Source organism: Dendrobates tinctorius, unplaced genomic scaffold (genome assembly GCF_039654945.1).
Source record: "Dendrobates tinctorius isolate UK_male_01 unplaced genomic scaffold, ASM3965494v1 ptg000016l, whole genome shotgun sequence".
NCBI lineage: Eukaryota > Metazoa > Chordata > Amphibia > Anura > Dendrobatidae > Dendrobates > Dendrobates tinctorius.
The window spans coordinates 44307312-44328251 of record NW_027361684.1 but is presented as its reverse complement, the minus strand read 5'-3'; positions in this window follow the sequence as shown (position 1 = coordinate 44328251).

Here is a 20940-nt window from a genome sequence, read left to right as displayed (position 1 = left end):
AGTCAAGGTGGTGCTGGCAAAGTGACTGGAAGAAATATCTGCTATCCATACAACACCCTTTTCATACTGGTCTGGCTTCAAGAGTGGTGTTCCGCACCCCCCTACAAAGTGGGACAGGAAGCTAGATTGACATGACGGGTGTGTTTGTTGTGCTCCCACAGCAAACACAGTTTCACCTTGCCTACGGCCTTGGCCTCTGCGCTCACCATCAGCATCACGTCCATTTCCTTGTCCCTTACCACATGCCTTTCCCGTTTTAAATTAGGTATGATATATCCCTATTGAGAAAACTTTGTAGAATTAGTATCGCAGGGAAATTTGCCCACCTCAGATGGACTTGTTACACTGCAGTAGCAACACAGCGATGCTATTGATAACCAACCAAGTATGACTCTATGCTTTTGATGCACATCTGTTGCAGTATAAATGCCGTATAATATTTCCCTTCTGAAAAAACTTTGCAGGATTACTATCACAGGAAAATGTGCACAGCTTAGATGGACTTGTTACACTGCAGTAGCAATATAGCGATGCTTTTGATAACCAAGTAAGTCTGTCTGTATGTTTTGACGTACAACTGGTGCAGTGTAAATGCCGTATAATATTTCCCTGCTGAAAAAACTTTGCAAAATTAGTATCGCAGGAAAATTTGCCCTCATCAGATGGACTTGTTACACTGCATTAGCAATATAGCGAGCAATGCTATTGCAACCAGCCAAGTCTGGCTGTATGCTTTTTACAGACAACTGGGGCAGTATAAATTATGTATAATATTTCTCAGCTCATAACAATTTCAAGGATTAAGAGCAAAAAGATTATTGGTCCTGAGAAGGGCTTTTGCTATAATTTGCAGCAGAAAAGATGTGCAATTAACCCTATCATGTCCTACACTATCACTTCAACACAATCTCTCCCTAAGTGCTGCTAACAGCAGTGTGAATATTGAATATAATTAGCCCTAATAAGGGCTGTTGTTGCAGTTGAAAGAAATATTAATGGTGTCTAAACCCTTTGTATATGCAGCTAAAACTATATCCCTAGCTCAGCAGCGCAGCATCTCTCCCTGCTCTGCCTGTGTCAGTTGGTACCCTGTGCCTAGAATCGTGTCACAGGTCTTATATAGACCCGATGATGCTATGAGGCCAGCCAATCACAGTAATGCCATAACCAAGATGGCTACAGCATTACAGGTATCAAAAGGTACCAACTACTGAGGACTCTCAATCCTGAATATTTTACAGCATTACAGTGACTGGAAGGCAATACCCACATGTTTAGAGCGGGGACTCGATCTTGCACATGAGCATTCAAAATACTCGCCAAGTAACGAGCATCGTGAGCACACTGACGCTCAAGCGAGTAACGAGCAGTGACAAGCACGCTCGCTCATCACTAATAAATGGTAAAAGAGAAGTTATGAAGTTAAGGACAATACATACAAAGTCCATATGGGTAAAAGAATTAGGAAATAACACCTCTTAATCCTTTAATTCAGGGTTTTAATTCAGACCAGGGGCATACTGCCATAGCGGCAGATCACTCAGCCGCTATAGGGTCACTCAGTCAAGATTGCGAGCGGGAGTGAGAGGGACCCTGTGTCAAGCAGCACCGGGCCCCTCTCACACCCATCTGTAATCATTTTGATACACAGAGTCGGGGAGTGAGCACTGTGCAGAATGCAGAAATTGGAAAAGAGGGTGTGTTATGCAGGGAGAGAGGCCGCTGAGCAATGAATCCTTTCCCCACCAGACTGGTGAAAGTGCTTACTGGCTTCTAGCTCTGGCTTCCAATCGTGACTATTCATTTCTAGTCAGGGGGCTTAGCCGCACAGTACATTAGGGACAATAGTGGAGGAAGAGCAGGACTTACAGTGTTTTTTCTGTACCCTGCACTGTTCCATTACCAGCAGCATATCATCACAGAGAAGAGGTTGAGGGAGGAGAGCTCACTGAGCAGGACAGCAGCAGGGACCTGATATCAGTCCGGTCTTCTGTGTCACTATCCCCCACAGTGGTTTCTGCAGCCCTCTCCACCTGATCTCTGAACTATGTGGTTGACTTCTTCCACGGCTCAGCTAAACGTCTGATATCATAGATTAGTACATGTGTGTTTGTATATATGCGCTATATGTGTATCTACATGTTTGTGTACTGTATGTACAGTATATGTGTTTGTATACGTGTGTATGTATATTCATGTTCACGGTTCATGTATGATACTGGAATTATAAAGAATGGGACAATTAACCTTGCTCTTTAAAGGGATATTAACCAAATAATCAAGTCATCCACGATTCATCAGATCTCAGATAGCTTGTTGATCACTTGGTATTCGACCACTGGGCCCCCCAGAGATTCGTTGCATAGCTCCATAGGCAATGAATAAAGTAGACAGCAGATGATACAGATACCAGACATATAATTTAATATAACATATACATGGTTGGGCCCTGCTGTTTCCAAAAGTTATCACGTAACCACTAGTATGACGCTTTGCACACTTGCTGTCGTTTACCAACTACAGTAGAGTGTAAGCCACGTCTTGCATTGTTCCATTCACCGACATAGCTGACACTCTAATTGTAACTTGCTGCAAGTATGACTGAGCTGGAACCATCTGAACCAATTCCTAAAGGATACTGTATATATACATACAGTGGGGAAAATAAATATTTAATAAGCTGCCAATTTTACAAGTTTTTCCACCTACAAAGAATGAAGAGGTCTGTAATTTTTATCCTAGGAACACTTCAATTGTGAGAGACGAAATCTTAAAAAAAAATCCAGAAAATCACACTGTATAATTTGTGCATATAATTAATTTTTTTGTATCGCATGAAATAAGTGTTTGATTCAATAGAAAAACAGAACTTAATATTTGATACAGAAACCTTTGTTTGCAGTTACGGAGGTCAGACATTTCCTGCAGTTTTTGACCAAGTTTGTTCATACTGCAGTAGGCATTTTGGCCCACTTCTCCACACAGATCTTTTCCAGACCTCTCAGGTTTCGGGGCTGTCATTGGGCAGCATTGAGTTTCAGCAACTCCAGCTTGTAAGCCACGTTATTGATGCGCTTGAGGATTTTAAACGGACTAATGTAGTGAGGTCCCAGCTTGTAGGAAGGCATCTTCAATCTAATGTACTTGGCAGAAAGCCAAACTCTTTCTCCCGGAAGATAAGTTGGAGAATCCAGATGCTTCTTGTCAGCGTGTCTCTTCATATGCTTCCCAGACTTTTCAAGAGCTTCCTTAGTCTCTCCAAATTTCGGAGAACTGCAAGGTCATGGAGTCGACTGCAGGTACCCCAGACGTAGCGGATGCTGATAGAGGAATACCAGGGTGCATCCCAAACACCACAAAAAATGGAGACTTTGGCTGAGGACTTGTTGGGATTATTATTGTAGGTAAACTCGGCCCAGGGAAGAAGGTAGACCCAGTCATCCTGATGAGAGTTGGAAAAGAGACGTAGATATGAAGACAACACTTGATTAACTCTCTCCACTTGGCCATTGGATTGAGGGTGGTATGCTGAGGAGAAATCTAACTTCACATTCAGGAGTTTACATAAGTCCCTCCAAAACCAAGATGTAAACTGTACTCCACGATCTGAGACAATATGTTGTGGGAACCCGTGAAGATGGAAGATGTGCTGGATGAAAATCTTTGCCAATTCAGGGGCGGAGGTCAGCGCCAGTAGAGGAACAAAGTGGGCCATCTTGGAGAACCGGTCCACCGCCACCAGAATAGTTGTGCAACCAGGTGAGCTAGGCAGATCCATGATGAAATCCAGGGCTATTCGAGTATGTTGCCACAGAGTCGAAGGAATCAGTAGAGGAAGCAGAAGCTCGGAGGGTAACCGTCTGGGAACCTTGACTTTGGCACAGGAGAAACACGAAGCGGTGAAGTCAGCCACATCTTGACGTAGAGAGGGCCACTAGTAAAACCAATCGATGAGCTCAAAGGTCTTTCTGACTCTGACATGCCCAGAGATCTTAGAGGAATGTCCCCAGTGAAGAACCTCTTTCCTATCCACCTCGGAAATTAAGGTCTTGCCCGGGGGTGAAGCAATCAGTTTCAAGGGGGCCACTGTGATGATCTTGGCCGGATCGATGATGTGTGCCGGCTCCTCCGCCAAGTCAGGAGACTGAAGGGACCGGGATAAAGCATCTGCTTTAATATTCTTATGCCCGGAATGGAAATGCAACTGAAAGTCGAAGTGAACAAAGAACAGAGACTATCTGGCTTACCGGGGGTTGAGTCTCTGAGCAGACTGGAGGTATGCCAAGTTTTTATGGTCAGTAAAGATGGTAAACGGTTGAACAGCCCCCTCAAAAAGATAGCGCCACTCCTCCAAGGCTAACTTTATGGCCAGTAACTCGCGATCCCCGATGGAATAATTACACTCTGCAGGAGAAAAGGCTTTTGAAAAAAATCCGCAGGTGACCAGGTGACCAGAAGAGGATCTCTGAGAGAGCACAGCACAGGCTCCTGTGGAAGATGCGTCCACCTCGAGGAAGAATGGCTTGTTAGCCTCGGGACAGCGTAAGACAGGTGCGGCCGCAAAGGCTTGCTTCAAGCTTAAAAAGGCGTCTTCAGCCTACGGAGATCAGACCGTGGCATTGACTGCCTTGCGGGTGAGACTAGAGATGGGCTTGATTACTGACAAGAAATGTGGAACAAACTGGTGGTAATAATTGGCAAAACTGAGAAAATGTTGGATTGCCTTGACTCTAGCGGACGTGGCCATTGAAGGATTGCAGACAGCTTCTCAGGATCCATCTTTAGTCCAGAATCCGAAACAATGTAGCCCAAGAAGGGCAAGGAAGACTGCTCAAAGACGCACTTCTCCATCTTCGCGTAGAGGCGGTTCTCCCGCAGATGCTGCAGCACTAGATGCACATTCCTCCTATGGGAAGATAGATCTGAAGAGAAGATGAGGATGTCGTCAAGGTACACCACCATGCAGGAGTATAGCAGGTCCCGGAAGATGTCGTTGATGAACTCTTGAAACTGCGGTGGTGTTGCAGAGGCCGAAGGGCATGACGAGATATTCGTAATGCCCATCCCAGGTATTGAAGGCAGTCTTCCATTCGTCACCGGGGCGAATGAGATTGTAGGCTCCTCGTAGGTCTTGTTTTGTGAAGACCCACGCCCCTCACATGTGGTGAGCTCCGGAATGAGCGGCAGGGGATACTTATTCTTGATTGTAATGTCATTCAAACCCCGAAAGTCGATGCACGGCTGGAGCGAGCCATCCTTCTTTTTCACGAAGAAGAACCCGGCTCCCGCAGGAGAAGAAGATTTTCGTATGAATCCCTTAGCCAGGTTCTCACAGACATACGCCGATATGGCCAAGGTCTCGGCCGGTGACAAGGGGTAGATTCGACCTCTAGGCAGAGTGATTCCGGGTCGGGGCTCAATGGGGCAGTCGTACGGTCGGTGCTGCGGAAGAGTCTCTGCTTCTTTTTTATCAAACAGGTCATCATAGGACCAGTATGCGGAATGTAAGCCAACAGGTCCCGAGGAGGGTGGAGTGGAGCTAGCAGGCCGGACGGACCCAAGGCACCTCTCTCGGCATGGATGCCCCCAGCGAAGAACCTCACAGTAATGCCAATCAAGAACCGGCTCGTGTGTCCTAAGCCAGGGAAGACCGAGGAGCAGAGCATGCGACAAGTTGGGTAGCACATAGAAGGCGATCCTCTCTTGGTGCAGGGCCCCAATTTGCAGAAGCACCTCCTCGGAAACCAAGGAGATGGACTCTTGTGGAGGTTTCCATCCACAAAAGCGATCATACGTTGAGTCTTCAGTGTGACCACGGGAATCTGATACTTGTTTACTTCTTTAAGCCTTATGAAGTTCCCTGCCATGCCTGAGTCCACATAGGCCACCTCTGAACCACGTCTCTGGCCCAAAACCAGCTGAACGGAAAGAGTAAGGGGATGAGAGGAGTCAGACACACCTAGGGAGGCCTCTCTTACCTGGCCTAGGTGGAGGAGGTTCCCGGCCTCTCGGGACACGAGCGCAGAAAATGGGACGCGCTATCACAATATGCTCACAAGCCTTGTTCCAGCCTCTCCTTCTGGCATTGCTCTACCAACTTGATCCGGTCTACATGCATGGGTTCAGGCGCAGAACCCAAGTGGACGTGGGCTGGGTGGCCTGCGAAGAGAAGAAGAAGATGGTCTGAACGGTCTCCTCTCTCTGGCGGCCTCTCGGGAGCGCTCTTCAAAACGCAAATCGATGCATGTAGCTAAGGAAATGAGGTCCTCCAAGGTGGTCGGAGTATCCCGCCCAGCGAGCTCATCCTTAATTTTTCCAGAGAGCCCACGCCAGAAGGCCCCCACCAAAGTCTCATTGTTCCACCCCAACTCAGAGGACAAAGTGCGGAAACGAATCACATATTGTCCAACTGTGAGAGTGCCTCGAGTGAGGTTAAAGAGGGATTCTGTGGTGGAGGCCAACTGCCCGGGCTCATTAAAGACTCTCTGGAAGGTGTCCATGAAGGTCAGGATACTGGAAACAATTGGATCGTCACGCTGCCAAAGGGGATTGACCCAGGAGAGGGCCTCTCCCTCCATGTGGGACACTATAAATGCTACCTTAGCCCGATCCATGGGATACTGTTGGGGCAGCAGCTCAAAGTGTAGTCTACACTGGTTTAAAAAACTCCTACACAACTTAGGGTCGCCGCCATACCGAGGCAGTTTGCCAAACTGAGGGGAAGGAGATGAGCCGGATCAGGATTGCGGGATGAGACCTGAGAGGAAGCTGACTGTAGGTAAAGCAGCTGGTCATCCACCGAAGCCATATAGGACAGGATATGGGCCTGGGTATCACACTGCTGGACCAGCTCCTGCTGAAGGCTGGCTCACTGGAAGGCGTTACCGGGGGCTGCGGCCTGTAGGGTCGACAAACGGGAATCCATCATCTTCATGAAAGACACTATGCGGGTCTGGTTTTCCCGCAGGAACACCAGCTCCTTCTGAGCGGATGCCCCAGCGGGGTCCATGGCCTGACTATTCTGTTACAACGGAGATAACGGGCTACAAGAGTGGACCCTCTGTGTCGTGGTACCGAACTCTCCCCGAGCGAGCACGCCAGGTCGAACCAACCTCTATACAGGGACTGTTAGGGACAGGCTCAGGGATCTCAAGTACCACGACTGCAAGGACCAGGGATCAGTTCAAGGAGAAGTACGGAAGCAGGGGTGAGACAAGATGGCAGGGAGGAGTTCAGGAGGGGACGAGAGACCAAGGAGAGCGGGTATGGTGGAGCGTGGAGGAAGGAACAGAGCAGGAAACTAGGAGGCCGTAGAGTTAGAGCAGGCTTCTGAAAGAAACAGAGGGAGACACACACAGTTAAGAGACAAACCTAGCACGCGGTGGCCGGAGGACGCTAGACGGCAAGCGGCAAGCCGAAGCAGGCACAAGAAAACTAGCGGAGGCAAGCGGGGCCTAAATACCAAGTTGGGAGCTTAATAGTCAGGCACCTCCACTAAGGGAGGGCGACCTGAAATACCTGGTGGTGGTCCCTGATTGGACCGGAGGTGCTGCCGGGTCAGGTCAGGAAAGGGCATTAATGGAATGAATGGGCGCGCGCTCCTGCCCTAAGGCGCATGCGCAAGGACACTGTGCACGCGGCCCTCGGGAATGAGGGAGCGTGCTGAGGTGCTGCACGCTGGGGAGCGCTGGAAGGAATGGCGCCCGGCAGAGCAGGTGCAGCGGCGGAGCCAGGTGCAGCCGTGAGCACGGAGCAGGTGGCAGAGCCCGGGGCGGCAGTGGTGAGCCTGGAGCTAGCAGCGACGGGGCCCGGCGCGGCAGCGGTGAGCACAGAGCTGGTGGCAGAGCCCGGAGCGGCGGTGATGAGCAGGGCGCGGGCAGCAGTGGTAACAGTCTGTTTCTTATTTTTAGATTCTGTCTCTCACAGTTTATGAAATACTTATTTTTCTCTCTCTCACTCTCTCCTCTCTGTATATACAGGGTGGGCCATTTACAGTTAAGTCCATATATATTTGGACAGAGACAACATTTTTCTAATTTTGGTTCTAGACATTACCACAATTCATTTTAAACAAAACAATTCAGATGCAGTTGAAGTTCAGTCTTTCAGCTTTCATTTGAGGGTATCCACATTAAAATTGAATGAAGGGTTTAGGAGTTTCAGCTCCTTAACATGTGCCACCCTGTTTTTAAAGGGACCAAAAGTAATTGGACAATTGACTCCAAGGCTATTTCATGGACAGGTGTGGGCAATTCCTTCGTTATGTCTTTCTCAATTAAGCAGATAAAAGGCCTGGAGTTGATTTGAGGTGTGGTGCTTGCATTTGGAAGGTTTTGCTGTGAAGGAAACATGTTTTCTCGTGACATATTGCACTTCATGTTAGTGGTAAAATTTCATTCAAATAACTTGCGTTTATTTGTGAAAAAAATGGAAATTTGGCAAAAAATTTTAAAATTTCGCAATTTTCCAACTTTGAATTTTTATGCCCTTAAATCACAGAGATACAGCACACAAAAAACTTGATAAGTAACATTTCCCACATGTTTACTTTACATCAGCACAATGTTGGAAGCAAAATTTTTTTTTGTTAGGAAGTTATAAGGGTTAAAAATTGAAAAGCGATTTCTCATTTTTGCAACACCATTTTATTTTTACAGACCACATCCCATTTGAAGCCACTTTGCGGGGTCTATATGATAGAAAATACCCAAAAGTGACACTATTCTAAAAACTGCACCCCTTAAGGTGCTCGAAACCACATTCAAGAAGTTTAACTCTTTCGGTGCGTCACAGGAATTTTTTGAATATTTAAAAAAAAATGAACATTTAACTTTTTTTCACAAAAAAATACTTCAGGTTCAATTTTTTTATTTTACCAAGGGTAACAGGAGAAAATGGACTGTAAAAGTTATTGTGCAATTTGTCCTGAGTACGCTGATACTCCACATGTGGGGGTAAACCACTATTTGGGCGCATGGCAGAGCTCAGAAGGGAAGCAGCGCCATTTGACGTTTTTGGCTGGAATTGAGATCGGACACCATGTCGCGATTGGAATACCCCTGATGTACCAAAACAGTGGAAACCCCCCACAAATGACACCATTTTGGAAACTAGACCCCCCAAGGAACATATCTAGATGTGTGGTGAGAACTTTGAACCCCCAAGGGCTTCACAGGAGTTTATAACATACAGCCGTACAATTAAAAAATCATATTTTTTCCACAAAAATGATCTTTTCACCCTCAATTCTTATTTTTCCAAGGGTAACAGGACCCTAAAAGTTATTTTGCAATTTGTCCTGAGTACGCTGATACCCCACATGTGGGGGTAAACCACTATTTGGGCGCATGGCAGAGCTCAGAAGGGAAGCAGCGCCATATGACGTTTTTGGCTGGAATTGAGATCGGACACCATGTCGCGTTTGGAAAGCCCGTGATGTACTAAAACAGTGGAAACCCCCCACAAATGACACCATTTTAGAAACTAGACCCCCCAAGGAACTTATCTAGATGTGTGGTGAGAACTTGAACCCCCCCAGTGATTCACAGAAGTTTATAATGCCTGGGCGTGAAAATAAAAAATCATATTTTTTCCACAAACATGATCTTTTAGTCACCAATTTTTTTATTTTTCCAATGGTACCAGGAGAAATTGGACCCCAAAAGTTGTTGTCCAATTTGTCCTGAGTACGCTGATACCTCATCTGTGGGAGAAAACTACTGTATGGACACACGTCGGGGCTCGGAAGGGAAGTAGTGACGTTTTGGAATGCAGACTTTGCTGGAATATGCGTGTTAGAGTGTTAGCGACTCCTGGAGTGGACCCTCTGGGTCGCGGCACCAACCCTCCCAGGGCGAGCTAGCCTAGTGAGGACCACCCCCTATACAGGGAGTGTCAGGAGCAAGCCCCAGGGGATACGATACCACGACTGCTGGCACCAGGCGGCCGGCTCACAGGAGATACGAGACTGTGTGACTGGAGGGTGCAGGATACTAGGGAACACAGGAGAGTACACGGGAGTGCGCTGAGTACAGGGTAGTGCTAGACGGGTACACGTGGGCACATATGGCGTGAAGCAAGTAACAGAACACAGGAATAGAGTGAATGCCAGGAGGCACGGCGGAGCAAGAAACAAGGGACAGGATACGAGAGGATGTGCCAGGAGGCACAACTGAGCATGAAGCAACAAGGGTACAGAGCAAATGCTAGGAGCACCACAGAATAGCAGACAGAGCAGAGGACCTGAGAACAGCGCACAGCCAGGCTGGGACACAGCTGACCCAGCCAGGAAGCACAACAATAATCAGGCACCTCCCCTAGGGGGAGGTCGTCTGATATAGCACATGACTACTACTGGTTCCGGGTCAGGACCTAGCCAGAAAGCACATGACCACTAGTGGTTCCGGGTCAGGTCCTCCAATACCATAGAGAGGACCGAGCCCTATACAGCACTGACAGGAGCGCGCAAGCACAAACGTGGCATGGAGGAGGAGACCCGGGGACGAGAGTTGCGCGTGCGCACCCGACGGGGACCCCTGAGGGACCGCCGTACCGGAGGGAGTGACGTCGGGGCCGAAGTCCCGCCTCCTGGTGAGCGCGGCATAACAGTACCCCCTCCTTTAAGCCCCCTCTCTCTAGAACTGGAAAATAGCACCTTGACACTAGGAGCGGGATCCAGACACTTCCTAGCTGCATGAGGACCAATGAAATCCAGAGTCTCAATACGAGAAAATTCGGTCTCCTGCCATACCCTGGAGAACTCCACGGACAGAGAGTCGGAGGCAGGTATCCCCGAGACAGGTCGAACCGGCAGAGGCACACAGACATGCTTGGAGGCCGAAGTGGTGGTGCAGTCATTGGAAGTCAATTCATCCTTAGGAGGCGAGCTGTCGGAGGATGGTTGCTTGAGAAGTCTCTTCTTAGCACACGATGGGCAAGCAGCCACGAAGTCTTTGACGTCCTGAGCAATAGACGGCCACCAGTAATCGTGGAATAAACGGGAGAGTGTCCTCTTGGCACCAACATGACCGGCAGCCAGAAAAGAATGTCCCCAGGATAACACACCTTTACGGTTACCTTTAGACACAAAGGTCTCCCCTGGACGCTGGGGCGTCAACTTGACGGAAGCCACGGTAATTACCTTGGGACGGTCACTTGACGGAGGTGGAAACTGACTCACAGCCCCCCTGTTGATAATGTCACAAGTCACAGACCGGTTGCTTGAAGGATGTGGAGACTTACTCTCAGCCTCCTTCTCGACAATGTCCCAAGTCACAGACGGGATGCTTGACGGATGTGGAGACTGACTCTCAGCCTCCTTCTCGACAATGACACAAGTCACAGACGGGATGCTTGACGGATGTGGAGACTGACTCTCAGCCTCCTTCTCGACAATGTCACAAGTCACAGACGGGATGCTTGACGGATGTGGAGACTGACTCTCAGCCTCCTTCTCGACAATGTCACAAGTCACAGACGGGATGGTGGACGGCGGACCTATAACCGTCGAAGACGAGCAAGCAGGGTTCTTCGGATGAATGAACAGCAGGCAACTCTTTTGACAGGACGGTCCCCAATGGAGTATATCACCAGATTGCCAGTCCAGGGTCGGCCCATGAATACGTAACCAAGGAAGGCCAAGAAGAAGGGTATGAGGCGAAGTCGGCAATACGTAGAAGGAGATCCGCTCCCGATGACATGTGCCAATCTGCAACTCAACTTCCTCAGTGACCTGGTTAACGGTGTCCTGCAAGGGCTTATCATCGACCGGAACTACTGACCTAGGAGACTCCAGGGATCTGACAGGGATGCGAAACTTCTTAACTGCCTCGAGACTAATAAAGTTACCCACTGCGCCAGAGTCCACAATAGCTTTCACAGTAAAAGTCTCGAAACCAAAATTCAGGGAGACAGGCACGGTCAGGGGTAGAGAGGAATCACATACACTTGGGGAGACCTCACTTAACAGTCCCAGGCGGAGAGACTTCCCCGGTCTCTTGGGACATGAGCGTAGAAAGTGGGAGGCATCCCCACTATAGAAACAGAGCCCTTGTGCCTGCCTTTTCACACGACACCGTTGAGCTATCTGGAGGCGATCCACCTGCATAGGCTCAGGTACCGGATCTGCCGCAGATAACTCGGGTAACGGATGAGAAAAACTGCGAGTGGACGAAGAGAGGCGAGAGGACCCTCTCTCTCTGGCTGACTCGTGGGTGCGCTCCTGGAAGCGCAAATCAATGCGTGTCGCGAGAGAGATAAGATCCTCCAAATTGGTAGGGGTATCTCGGCCCGCCAGTTCGTCCTTGATCCGACCGGACAGACCACGCCAAAAGGCCCCTACGAGGGCATCATTATTCCAACCTAGCTCAGAGGACAAAGTGCGAAAACATATCGCGTATTGTCCAACCGATAGAGAACCTTGACGAAGATTAAAGAGGGACTCGGTGGTGGAAGCAAGGCGACCCGGCTCGTCAAACACCTTACGGAAAGTGTCCAAAAAGATGGAAAGCTGAGCGACGAGCGGGTCATCACGCTCCCAAAGGGGATTCACCCACGCAAGCGCCTTACCCTCTAAGTGAGAAACAATAAATGCTATTTTAGCACGATCGGTGGGGTAATGCTGCGGCAAAAACTCAAAATGCAAACGACACTGGTTCAAGAATCCGCGACACAACACAGGGTCACCACTATACCGGGGTGGCTTGCATAGGCGCGGAAGCGAGTGTGGAAGCATGGCCTGGGCAGATTGTATGGAAAGGAGCCGATTATCTACCGACGCTATATAGTTGAGAATCTGAGCCTGGGAGTCGCGTTGCTGCGCAAGTTCCTGCTGGAGACTAGCCAACTGGGCAGCATTCCCAGGCTCAGAGGCCTGAGAGGCAGATAAACCGGACTCCATGGACTTGAGAAATGCCATAATCCTAATCTGGTTTTCCCGGAGGAACGTCAGCTCCTTTTGGACGAAGCCGCAGTACCAGCAGGGTCCATGGCCTGATTATACTGTTAGAGTGTTAGAGTGTTAGCGACTCCTGGAGTGGACCCTCTGGGTCGCGGCACCAACCCTCCCAGGGCGAGCTAGCCTAGTGAGGACCACCCCCTATACAGGGAGTGTCAGGAGCAAGCCCCAGGGGATACGATACCACGACTGCTGGCACCAGGCGGCCGGCTCACAGGAGATACGAGACTGTGTGACTGGAGGGTGCAGGATACTAGGGAACACAGGAGAGTACACGGGAGTGCGCTGAGTACAGGGTAGTGCTAGACGGGTACACGTGGGCACATATGGCGTGAAGCAAGTAACAGAGCACAGGAATAGAGTGAATGCCAGGAGGCACGGCGGAGCAAGAAACAAGGGACAGGATACGAGAGGATGTGCCAGGAGGCACAACTGAGCATGAAGCAACAAGGGTACAGAGCAAATGCTAGGAGCACCACAGAATAGCAGACAGAGCAGAGGACCTGAGAACAGCGCACAGCCAGGCTGGGACACAGCTGACCCAGCCAGGAAGCACAACAATAATCAGGCACCTCCCCTAGGGGGAGGTCGTCTGATATAGCACATGACTACTACTGGTTCCGGGTCAGGACCTAGCCAGAAAGCACATGACCACTAGTGGTTCCGGGTCAGGTCCTCCAATACCATAGAGAGGACCGAGCCCTATACAGCACTGACAGGAGCGCGCAAGCGCAAACGTGGCATGGAGGAGGAGACCCGGGGACGAGAGTTGCGCGTGCGCACCCGACGGGGACCCCTGAGGGACCGCCGTACCGGAGGGAGTGACGTCGGGGCCGAAGCCCCACCTCCTGGTGAGCGCGGCATAACAGTGCGTTTGGAAAGCCCCTGATGTACCTAAACTATTGAAACTCCCCACAAGTGACCCCATTTTGAAAACTAGACCCCCGCACGGAACTTATCTAGATGTGTGGTGAGCACTTTGAACCCCCAAGTGATTCACAGAAGTTTATAACGCCCGGGCGTGAAAATAAAAAAAATCATTTTTTTCCACAAAACGATATTTTTGCCCCCAATTTTTTATTTTCCTAAGGGTAACAGGAGAAATTGGACCCCAAAAGTTGTTTTGCAATTTGTCCTGAGTAGGCTGATACCCTATATGTGTGGGTAAAACACTGTTTGGGCGCATGGCAGAGCTTGGAAGGGAAGGAGCACCATTTGACTTTTTCAACGCAGAATTGGCCAGAATTGAGATCAGACGCCATGTTGCATTTGGAGAGCACCTGATGTGCCCAAACAGTGGAAACCCCCAATTCTAACTCCAACCCTAACCCCAACACACCCCTAACCCTAATCTCAGCCCTAACTCTAGCCCTAACCCTAGCCCCCAACCCTACCCCTAGCCCTAACCCTAATGGGAAAATGGAAATAAATACATTTTCTTTTAATTTTATTATTTTTTGCTAACTAAGGGGGTGATAATGGGGGGTTTGATTTACTATCTATGGCGGTTTTTATATTTGGCAGCTGTCATAGGCTAAAAGACGCTTTTTATTGTAAAAATAGTTTTTGCATCACCACATTTTGAGAGCTATAATTTTTCCGTATTTTGACCCACTGAGTCATATGAGGTCTTATTTTTTGCGGGACGAGTTGACGTTTTTATTGGTATCATTTTTGGGCATGTGGCATTTTTTTATCGCTTTTTATTCCGATTTTTGGGACGCAGAATGAACAAAAACCAGCGTTTCATGAATTTCTTTTGTGGGGTGCGTTTACACCATTCCGCGTGCGGTAAAATTGATAAAGTGGTTTTATTCTTTGGGTTGGTATGGTTACAGTGGTACCTCAATTATGTCTTTTTTTATGTTTTGGCGGTTTTATGCAATGAAAATTATTTTATATAAAAAATAATTATTTTTGCATCGCTTCATTCTGCGAGCTGTAACTTTTTTATTTTTTTGCTGATGATGCTGTATGGCAGCTAGTTTCCTGCGGGACAAAATTATGTTTTCAGCGGTACCATGGATATTTATATGCGTTTTTTTGATCGCACGTTATTGCACTTTTTGTTTGGCGGTATGATAATAAATCATTATTTTTTGCTTCGTTTTTTATTTTTTATTTTTAAGGAGTTCGCTAAAGGGGTTAACTAATGGGACAGATTTACAGGGCAGGTCGTTACGGACATGGCAATACCAAATATGTGTACTTTTATTTATTTTATTTTTTTATTTCCAAAAAATGAATTTATTTGGGAATATTTTTTTTTCTAATTTATTTAGCGATTTTTTTTTTAAATTATTTTTACACTTTTTTTAACTTTATTAGCTTGACCCAGGGGGGACATCACTGTCCTGTGACAGATTGCTGATCTGTCACATCACAGATCACTGTGACAGATCAGCAATCCGTCACAGGCAGTGCAGAAGGCTTCCTCATGCCTGCGCTTTGCAGGCACTGAGAAAGCCAGCTCCCTACAGGCCCCCGAAGATCCCCGTCGCCATCTTGGATCCGGGGACCTGTAGGGAAAGAGACCCCCGCAGCAGCGATGCACATTGAGCTGCTGTGGGGGGCTCAGGGAAGCACGGAGGGAGCCCGCTCCCTGCCGATGCTTCCCTTTAACCCCCGGTACACCGCGATCATGTTTGATCGCGGTGTGCAAGGGGTTAACGTGTTGGGGGTGGTCCGTGACTGCCCCTGACAAATTGTGCCGGGTGTCAGCTGTGATAATCAGCTGACACCCGGCCGCGATCAGCGGCGCTCACCACGTGAGCGCCGCTGACCTCACTAGATGTACTATTCCATCCTTGGGACTTAGGTCCCAGGTCACATGGACGGAATAGTACGTCTAATGTAGGTAAGGGGTTAAAGCAAAGAAGTGGAATATTCTTGAATGGCCAAGTCAGTCACCTGATCTCAACACAATTGAGCATGTATTTCACTTGTTAAAGATTAAACTTCAGACAGAAAGGCCCACAAACAAACAGCAACTTAAAACCACCGCAGTGAAGGCCTGGCAGAGCATCAAAAAGGAGGAAACACAGCGTCTGGTGATGTCCATGAGTTCAAGACTTCAGGCAGTCATTGCCAACAAAGGGTTTTCAACCAAGTACTAGAAATGAACATTTTATTTACAATTATTTAATCGGTCCAATTACTTTTGGTCCCTTTAAAAACTGGGTGGCACATGTTAAGGAGCTGAAACTCCTAAACCCTTCATCCAATTTTAACGTGGATACCCTCAAATGAAAGCTGAAAGTCTGAACTTTAACTGCATCTGAATTGTTTTGTTTAATATTCATTGTGGTAATGTCTAGAACCAAAATTAGAAAAATGTTGTCTTTGTCCAAATATATATGGACCTAACCGTATATGGATACACCTGGGTGGGCCATTTATAAAAATGCAATCCAAAATGGCTGACTTCAAAGTGGCCACCAGGGTCACCACCCATCTTGAAAAGTTTTCCCCCTCCCATATACTAATGTGCCACAAACAGGAAGTTGATATCATCAACCATTGCCATTTAATTTAGGTTTATCCATATAAATGGCCCACCCAGGTGTATCCATATAAATGGCCCACCCTGTATATATATATGTATATATATATATATATATATATATATAGTGAGGTAGCGCTGTTATTCAAGTAGGGGATACTCGCTTGCAGCCACAAAAACCAGATCCGGCACGGGTTTTCCACAAAACAATCATAGTCCCTTCGGTTTATTCAGCATCATAAACCATCACAGCAATAGAAAGCAGCATATAATCAGCATAGCGTCCATTACAGAGTTTCCAAATGGTATCCTGTAGTCATATAAGTTATGCACTGTTCAATGCGCAGGCTTCCTAGCCCCAAGTTATCTCACCTTGTCAGGGTTTCCTCATGCTGCTTCACCATGCCGCACACGTTCATTCCCTCCAGGGAACTAACAGGCTCACGTCGCCATTACTCACAGCCACTTCACAGTCTGTTAGCCAGGAAGCCCCATCTCAGCGGGACCTTCCACACTGGACCAACCGGGTCCCAGCATTCACCACATGTGACCTACCCTGGCCACCATATATGGTCCGTAGCCACGCCCATCAGGCCACATGGCTATGACCTCATCACAGGTCCTTGAACCATTCACAGACACTTTTATCACAATGTCCTCAAACACACCCCCTGGGTGGGTTTGTAGGTAACTGGGTCCACCCGTCTCCCCAGTTACCTGGAGACTTCTCCCTGACACATTGAAACAACACCTCAGCAATATCATTGCTGATCAACACACACACATAAGTCTCCATCTCAAGGCCACCCACCTTGAGATACATAACGGTTAGGGTGATGACTATTTTAAAAATTTTGCAAAACGAAAATGAAACCCCTTACATTGGTGGAACAATTCCATACAAATGACGTTAGTATCATCAAATTTGTAAAATATTCAAAAAAGTTCCCCCTCTTTTTCATTTCAAAATTTAAAAAAAAAAGATTTTTCGTGTTTTAATTTAAATCTATAAAGAAAATATCTTTCTAAGTTGTAACAAAAAGTGGTATTTTATTCACATCTAGAACATTCTGCAATATTTTAAAATATTTTGTAATTTAGTATTATCTTTTCATTTTCAGTGCAAAGCTTTGAGTTTTACCATCAAGAAGTGCAGGACAGGTCATTCAGAAAATGTCTTCTAGAAATTCCAGCAACAGTGTAAAGGCAAACAGGTCTATTTGGACGAGTAATCTGCCTTCCTATTCTCAACATAAAAGGGATCCAAGTATTCCATATGTTGAAAAGCTCTCCAATCTCACGCGGATGCCAACGAACTGCCAAATTCTTGGAAACTTCAGTTTTCTGTTCAACAGCGAGAAACGGCGAAGGCAGAAGAAGAAGGCAATTAAGTGTTTGAAGGCGCACTGGTTGGTCGAGGAGTCATTAATTGACATTCCCAGATCTAACCAAAATGCTGAACGTGCTGTAAAAGTGATGGAGGAACTACATGCGAAATCGAATCAAATTGAATTTTTGAATCTAAAGTTCATAGGAAAAAATAATTTTTAAACACTTCTTTTGTACATATTGTACTTATAATTAACTGTTTTACACCGTATTTGTTAAAAAACGAATAATAAAAGTTGCTTAGTTATTACTATTATCGTTTCAATGATGCAAAATTGCATGTCCTTTTTTGGGGAGAAAAAACATTTTTTGCCTTATTTCATTTGAATGAAAGGGGGAACTTTTTTTAAAAAAACAAAAAAAAGCAATACTTATTCTTAAATAACCCATAAAAGTTCCTCCATTGCACATGGTTTCATAAAAAAAAATTTTTTGTCATTACACTAATAACGGTCCTTCAGGATTCTGCCACTCATCCTCTCTCTTGGGACATCCACACAGCACCTGCTAGCGGACACAGTGGTCACTACACCACAATATATATATATGTATTTGCGCCAATACCCTACATGTAATCTTTTTCAGGCACAGTGGAAAGCTCAGAAGGGAAGGAGAGCCATATTATAGCCACAATGTTGTAAAGCCGCAGTCAATTCCAAACAACCAAGGCACCAAAGATTCTCTTTCACAAAAAATATATTAACCCCAGCATACAAATAAGAGAAAAATCATGCAGGTTAAGCATGCAACGTTTTGACCACGCAGGGCCATTATTAAGCCGTTAAAAAGATGTACATGATGACTATGCTTTCAGCATGGTCTAACAGGCTTGCCTCATCTGGTAGACCCGGAGATTATCATGACAACCTCGGGTTACAATGACGATGATCGCGCAATTACATCCCTCTTCTAGCCTCATAAATGTTGAGATCAATATCAATTGTGGCATTTAGGAGGATAAACAGCCGGCGGCAGCGTTGGCACCTCTCCTGGCATTGAGAGCCAAGGCACGTAAACCTAGCACCCTGCAGCGATCGCACGGGCATAGCTCCCGTGCCATGCACGATTGCCATTCTATACGTCATCGGCTAGGAATCCCTTTCTGACATATAGGTACATCAAATGTTGGGAAAGAGTTAACACAATAACACTTCTTTTCTTTTACTTACAGCTCATTGTTTTGGAGACCAGAGTCAGTTGCTGGACATGAGAACAAGTACTGTACTTATAGGCTATATTCTATTGCGCTTGAAAGCACTGTTTTGAAACTGGTCAGGATTGCTGGAGAGCAGTTACCTACTAAACCGAACCAGCCTCAGTGCAGTGCTTACAAGCTCGAGATCAGCGGTGCTCGGTATCATAGGCAACAAGAAGTAAACAAAAGAAATGAAAACTTTAAATATCTTCAGAAAGGCTGCAATTTTTTAATAAGCAGTAAATTGCAAAATTGTTTGTATTTACAGTTTATGAACATGTATGATGATGTGAATAACCTTTAAGATTCCCCTTCAAAAGAAATAAGGGGTCTAGGCCAAAATTTGAAAATCAACCCCACAGCATTATCCCTCCATCATCACACTTTACTGTTGGCACACTACAGTCAGACAGGTAACATTCCCCGGTCTTCTTTCTAAAATAACGACCTAATAATCTGAAATTAAGCACCATTTTGGGGCAATCTCTGTATACGGAGCCAGGATATTTAGATAGGGTGCAAAAGAAAATCAATATTCAAGCAAAATATCTGGCAACTTAGTGGCTCAGTGGTTAGCACAGTAGCTTTGTATGTTCTTATGTTTGTGTGGGTTTCCTTCCACACTCCAAAGACATACTGATGAGAAATTTAGATTGTGAGCTGAAATGGGAAAAGTGATGATGATGTCTGCACAGCATTGTGGAATTAATGGAGCGCAAGAAAAATAAAATCTATTTTAAATTATATAAAATACAATTGAACTAAATTACCATCTTTACTTAAACAACTTTGTATTTTTATATTTTGTTATTATTATTGTTCATTATTTTTTCAATTCACCTTAGTGAATAATTGAATTCCCAATAATTTTGGCCTTTATAATGGAACTGAAATCTGCATTAGTGGCAACTGAATGTGTTATGTACCATGTGGGGATATACTCTTCTATAAGATAAATAAGAGCAATGTAGAAGCGTGTACTCAATGGGCACTAAGCCTCATTTCCTAGCCTGGTGAATGAGAGGTCATTCAGGACTAAGTTATTAATGACACGGGTTGGGGCAAAGCAAATTGATTATAGTGCTGACAGTACTGAAAGTGTGTATATAACTAGCCTATATACTCATTGTGCATACTGTACAGTGTACAGTATACATACCATGGAAGAAAAAAAGCAGGACAAAGGCACAGCTGTATGACCTCAGGTTAATGAAGCTGCACACACATCAGAGAATACAGGTGCCACTTCCAAGGAAAATAGCCTGTATATCCATAGAGAAGAAAGTGGATAGGCACAATCCGTCCTGTGCAAAAATATCCTTTATTGTGGTAACTTGATGCCACAAAAAAGGATATTTTTGCACGGGACGGATTGTGCCTATCCTCTTTCTTTTCTATGAGGGTACAGTATACAGTATATAGGGAGTGCATATAATAATAGATGAATGCATATTATTTATAATACAGACATAAAAAGAATTAACGACTTCAAAATGTGGTGCTGGAGAAGGATGATATCAATACTATGGATGGCAAGTAGAACAAACAAATCAATTTTGGAACAAATACAAAACTGTATTGTCAGCTATATTTGTCATGATCTCAGTGCGGGTTTGACTCGCACACGTGGGGTTAATGTCTAGAACCAGTGCTGATGACTGGCATTTCTGGGGTTAAAGGTTGTGATCCCGATGCAGGCTTCGTATAGCCTCAGGACGCTCCCATCCCTGTCAGTTATACTCTTGCCCTTGGCATAGTGTGGTGACCCCTGAGTGTGTTTTTGCTGTGTTTTGGTTGCTTGATAATCTGTGTATGACTCGGTCTGTTCTCTGGATATTGCTTTGGATTCTGCTTGGTACCTTCTATGTCTGTTTGGTTTTGACTGCTGCTTGGCCCTGA